Below are 5933 nucleotides of genomic sequence, written 5' to 3'. Positions count from 1 at the left end.
CAGTGAGAGACCTATCCCCAACCCGAAGGCGCAGGGAAGCGACCCTCTCGTTCACCAGGGTAAACTCCAACACAGGGCGGCTAAGCTGGGGAGCTATGAGCAAGCCCACACCAGCCCATCGCCTCTCACCGCGGGCAACTCCAGAGTAGTAGAGAGTCTAGCCTCTCTCGAGGAGTAAAGTTCCAGAGCCCAAGCTGTGCGTGGAGGTGAGCCCGACTATATCTAGCCGGTACCTCTCAACCTCCTGCACAAGCTCGGGCTCCTTCCCCACCAGCGAGGTGACATTCCATGTCCCCAGGGCTAGTCTCCGTGTCCAGAGATTGGGTCGTCGGGGCCCCTGCCTTCGACTGCTGCTCAATCCACTTTGCACCAGCCCCTTACGGATCCTCCTGCAGGTGGTGGGCCCACGGGAGGACGGCTTTGTCGTCTAGAGGCTTTTAAGTTGCAGGCCTTCTCTTGTGGCACTTCATTTGACGCTCACATCCTCCAAAAGAAGCCTGTTGAATTCATCCTTGAGCTCAGGACCCATCCTGACTGGGCAGCCAAATCAATGAGAGCCCTTTCTCTGGGCTGCTTTGATGACTTTGACTGTGATAAAATCCTTCATTCTCCCTCGTCTCCCACTGAACTGTCTGCGACTTTAGCCAGCATGGACCTAAGCCGTGCTATAGAGCAGAATTATAAAGCTTAAGACTGAATGGTGTTTCTGTACCTGAATACAGATACCGAGTAGAGATGAGAAGCTCAGCAGAAGATGATTATTTCTCCATAACTTACCCTGTGCCCCTCACTTTTACTGTTTCAAGCACAAACTATTCAAGGTTGAATTTTAAAAAATCTGCACCCTGCATTTTTCTGTTTAAAATAATACTTCAATTTATATTTTAAATGTACATTAAAATATACAAGTCACAAATGGAATAGTAAAACTTCGTGATCATTATAGTAAAGATACAAATACAAGATGCAAATAGTCCTGACAAACATCCACAACTGATCATGTCACAAAACAAGAGAGTGAAATGTAGAAATCTTTGTAGTAAAGATGCAAACACAACAGAGTGATGAGAACAACTTTCCAACAGTAAAGTTTGGTGGAGGAGCTATGATGACTTGAGGCTGCTTTGCTTACTCTGGATCTGGAAAGTTTGCCATCATGGAGAAGGAAAACAATTCCCAGGTTTATCAAAATATCCTACAGGATAATGTCAGAGTGACTGTCCACCAGCTGAGGCTCAGTAGAAGTTGGGCAATCCAGCAGGACAGTAAATCTACTACAAAATGGCTTCAAAACAAGAAAATCTGCCATTTTTGTGTCTCAATCAGAACCCAGACATCAACCCAGTAGAGATACTGTGGAGTGACCTCAAGCCGTTCACACCAGACGTCCTAAGGAGCTTCAAGCTGTTATTAAATCCAAGGGTGCACTTACTTTTTCCACCAGCCCTTTGAACGTCTAATAAGTGTGTTCAATAAACATGAAAAGTTATAATTGTTTGTGTGATTTTGGCTTAAGCACATAGTGTTTATGAATATTTGTGACTTGGATGCAAATCGGATCACATTTTATGACCAAATCATGTAGAAAACCAGGTAATTCCCAGTGGTTCACTTACTTTTTCTTGCTACTGTGTACAGTGTATTTATGTGACTATCTGTTGTCCATACTTGCAGGAAGTAATGGAAACTGAGCCTTTTCCCATAACAGGTGAACAAACTCCATCTGCTGAGGAAGATGGGAGATGTGTTTGATGCAGAAAAAGAATAGTAAGTGGATGAAAAATCTTTAAAGTTCTCAGAAAAAAATGAAAGTTTGGATGTCTATAATGTCATTTCAACTTGCCAGTGGTCATGTGAAGCAGCCAAAAGCTCCAGAGCAGCTCCTGAGTGTGTAAAATGTGACAGTGCAGACTGCACAACAGGCTGTCACTTTGCAAATATTTTGAGAGGGTACATAATGTTTTTTTAAAGTAGCTTTACTGAATTTTTCCAAAATAACAGGAAAATCCTGTGAATTACTGTTAATTATTTTTTCACAAAAAACCTTAAAATACTGTTACAATTTCATAATATTATTAACTAATATTTACTGTTTCACCATCTGAACTAGAAGACTTCCCAGCATGCATTGTCTGAGTTAAAACTCTTGAGGCCTATTCATTTTTTCTTCCAGTTTGAAGAACCCATGGTGGAAATGTATTGTCTGTAATGTGTGTTAAATAAAGTTTTGGTTGATATTTATCATAACAATAAAAACAATTATGCAAACCATGATGAAAGTTAGTACTGAATAATGTATTGTTAATCTTTGTACATGTAGTATTAATGAAGACGTTCTAGGATGTTGTCTTTGTACCTGTAAAGTACAAAATGGTTTTAAGAGGTGCAAGTTCTTCATGTCAGCTGAACAACAGACTCTGAAATTAAAACTAATAGTCTCTAATTTATGGTCTATTTATTTTATATATTCTAAAATTAGCAGTATGCATATTGCTGTAAAGACACAGTTATTTGTTTTATAATTTTGTAAAGAACAAACCATGTGCTTTAAAGGTTAACGATTTTTGTAATGTTGTCACTTTCTGGTACCCAAGCTGTTGGAATAGTACCGGTTTTAAACCTTTAACAGCGTGGATCAGAGCAAGAACACCTGTTAAGGGCTTCTCTTTCTTCAGGTTAAGAAAGTCATCCTGGTCTGAAGGAGTTTTGTCTTTATAGGTACTTAACCATCTCTACCCTGACGAAGGTGAACATCCTGATGGACCAGCACTTCATCTCCATGATGGTTCTTCTGAGCTATCGCTTTCCACAGCAATGCTTAAAGTATTGCTAGTCAACCTGTCAGCAGCCAAAAAACTTGGATTCTTCTACACGATTTGATAGCACCGTCATGGCATAACATGTTATTGGAGATTTTATATCCAAAACTTTCAGCTACTAGGATAAACACATCTTCTCCTGAGACAACTGAGTTTTAGAGCCTCATGGACCCTCCTGACAGCTTTTTTCTGTTCTTTTTTGTAGTTGCTGTTTCCCCGCACAGGGTAGGGTGGGAGTGGGGTTATATTTAGTTTATGTTCTTTGTATTCCTATGTTATGTCTCGATTTACTCTGTTAAAAATTGAATAAAGATTTCATTACAAAAAGAAAAGATACTTAACCATTATCAACTGGAAGGAACAAATTAGTCTATTTTAAAGGCTCTGTAGAATCAGAGGTACTAGCATTAAATAAATTAGGGTTATTTTAAATCAGATATCATATAAAATGATGTATGTGGATATATTATGGCCAACTTTCTGCTGTGGGCTGCCCTATTTAGAGGCACACTCATAAACTCAGAGGACAACCTTAATGGAGCAGAAGATTGAGGACCAGATAAAGTACCATCATTACATGTTTTTAATTAGGTAACTGAAAAGAAAGGAGTGTCCCGGCGGAGGCAGCCACATATAATTTCTGTACTGAAGTCATGTGCCTATTTAAAGCTGTATCTCCTGAATGGGAGTGCACCAGCTTCTCCTCCCGCTGCTTCCTGACACCGAATTCTCTCTCAGGCCCTTGTCTTAGGCAGGTCCATGATGTCTGTGATGAGGCTGTACAGTGACAGTCCAATGACCCATATCTTGTTTCAGAGGCACACTGACCCACAATAGTGAAGAGAGGAGTCCCCATGAACTGCCTTTGAGCAGTCCCACTCAGTCTAACCAAACAATAACACTGCCCCTTTTCTGTTCTGTAATTTCTTCAGGGACAGATTACTAGCACAGGCAAGTAGAAAACTCTCACCCTTCACATATATTGCCCCAGACTTAAAGAAACACAAAGTTTGATGTTTGTGGTTGTTTTATGTACCTTTATGGTTATTATTTGCCTCTGGTTGTTTGTTTTTTTTCCCCTCTTTGCAGCTCTTTGTGGCCTCTAGCCCAAAGGCCCCCTGAGCTTTTGGGCCCCTCTGCCTGTGCTCAGTACATCTGGTCAGTAATCCATCCATGCGTTTCCAAAGTGTAACACCACAAAGATGAAAATCAGGGTAATTCACCACCATCAACTAGTCATGACAAAATGCAAATGAGAGAAATTACCCTGTTTAACTCAGTGAATAATTGAATTTCTTGTGCTTGTCTTTTAAAATACACATTGTCTCATTGTGTATGTCAAAAAAAGTTTCTGTATTTGTAAGCTTTCAACCAGAATCCATTCTAACATGTACATGGTAGAGGGGGAAAATGATGAGATTCCCTCTTTAAAATGGAAATGACTGAGTTGACCTAATTTAGGCCATAATACATCTTCTTTTACACTGACTGAAACCTGGAAATAATTTCTAATCCTGAAATGTTCCATATTCTTTACAGTTTAAAGCTCAAAAATGAAACCACTGAATGGTTCCGAGACTCAGACACCCCTGAGAATTGAAGGGTGGAGACCAAATTACCAAGAGACTAGAAATGTTCCTCAGGGCACATTTTTACTAATTAAAATAGAAATAGCACACCACATTTACACACTTAAATTAGGTTGCTACAGGATTCTGAGTGGGACCCATAATAGATGTGCTGACAGCGTTAAAATATCATGCATGTCAAACTTACAAAGAAGCACTGCATGTTTCAAAGCACCAGACTGAGCTGGTTGTTGCAAAGTGACTGGTGAAACATGAACCTGGCCACATCGAAATGGAAGCTGTTGTACAACAACAACAACAACAACAGGCTTTAATTTTAAATAGAACAGTGAATCGTCAAGATTTCTAATTGACTGTATATGGGGCAATGGGGATGTACAAGCCCCGCCCAAGGGTGCTGGCTTGGTAGGTGTGACACACTTAAGCTCAATACAAAATAGAGATGGCCGAGAGCCTCAGTCAGTGCTCACCGCACCAGTGGACAAGACGCATTTTGTTTCAGTTTGTGTCAGGTAAGAGCTTTTAATGTTTGTCTTTTCCAGCAGCCTTTAATTTGTAAATCTAACAACTTTTTCAAGCTATTCACCTTTAACTTGCTGTATTTAAGAAGGTGGTTAAAATGGGGTGTTTCATATTTGATCTAATTTAAATTTACAGCTAAGATGCCATGTCTGAAGTGACCCGTTTATATCTGCAGCAGCTCGACAGGTTCACTTCATTATTTACATCATAAAAGATGTAACCTCTCTTTCTTAGCCTTTTTCTTTGTGGCACTGTAATATGAATGTCACCTGTTGGATCAACAAAGATTAATCATTACACTTTTGCTGGTACTATGAGTGGTTTAATTCCTATAACTTACAATTACAGAACACAAAATAAATGATATTTTTTGTCATTATCAAATAATCTCATTCACATTCTTATTGTTGGCCTGTATAAAATAGCAATTTAATGGATTTCTGAGTTTCTGGAACCACATTTGTAGAAACTGATATTTAGCATGGTCTCTATCTTTATGACCCAGCTGTCAGAAACGGCGCGTAATGCGGCCAAAAAGTGTTTAGGTGAACTCATTAAATGGCCAGACGAGGAAGTGTAAAACAAAACCGTCTCTTTATTAAGAGAACTAACGTTGAACAAAAGAAAATCATACAAGATAAGGTGAAAACACAAAACTCACATGTCCTTAACAGTCCGAGGTCAGAGCCAGCAAACACATCCATCCAGGGGAATCCAAAACGCGTTGTCCAAAGATAAGTCCGTTAAGCCGATACACTGAAGCAGTCCAAAATAAGAGGGCAAGGCAGAACAGAATAATCCAAGGAAGCAGTCCGGGTCAGAAACACAAAAATACCAATACCGAAGAGAATGCTGGAAAGTCAGAGCTGGGGTCTAGAACAATCTGGCAGCGTCCTGGTGGGAGGACGCTGCCTAAATAGAGGTGCAAACAATAACGAAACAGGTGAAACCAATGTGAGTGATGAAGAACGTAAAAAGACCGAAACTAAGGTGAAACAAAAAC

Source organism: Monopterus albus, unplaced genomic scaffold, assembly GCF_001952655.1.
Source record: "Monopterus albus unplaced genomic scaffold, M_albus_1.0 scaffold246.1, whole genome shotgun sequence".
Taxonomy (NCBI): domain Eukaryota; kingdom Metazoa; phylum Chordata; class Actinopteri; order Synbranchiformes; family Synbranchidae; genus Monopterus; species Monopterus albus.
The sequence above is the reverse complement of the archived record's forward strand: the minus strand, read 5'-3'. Positions refer to the sequence as shown.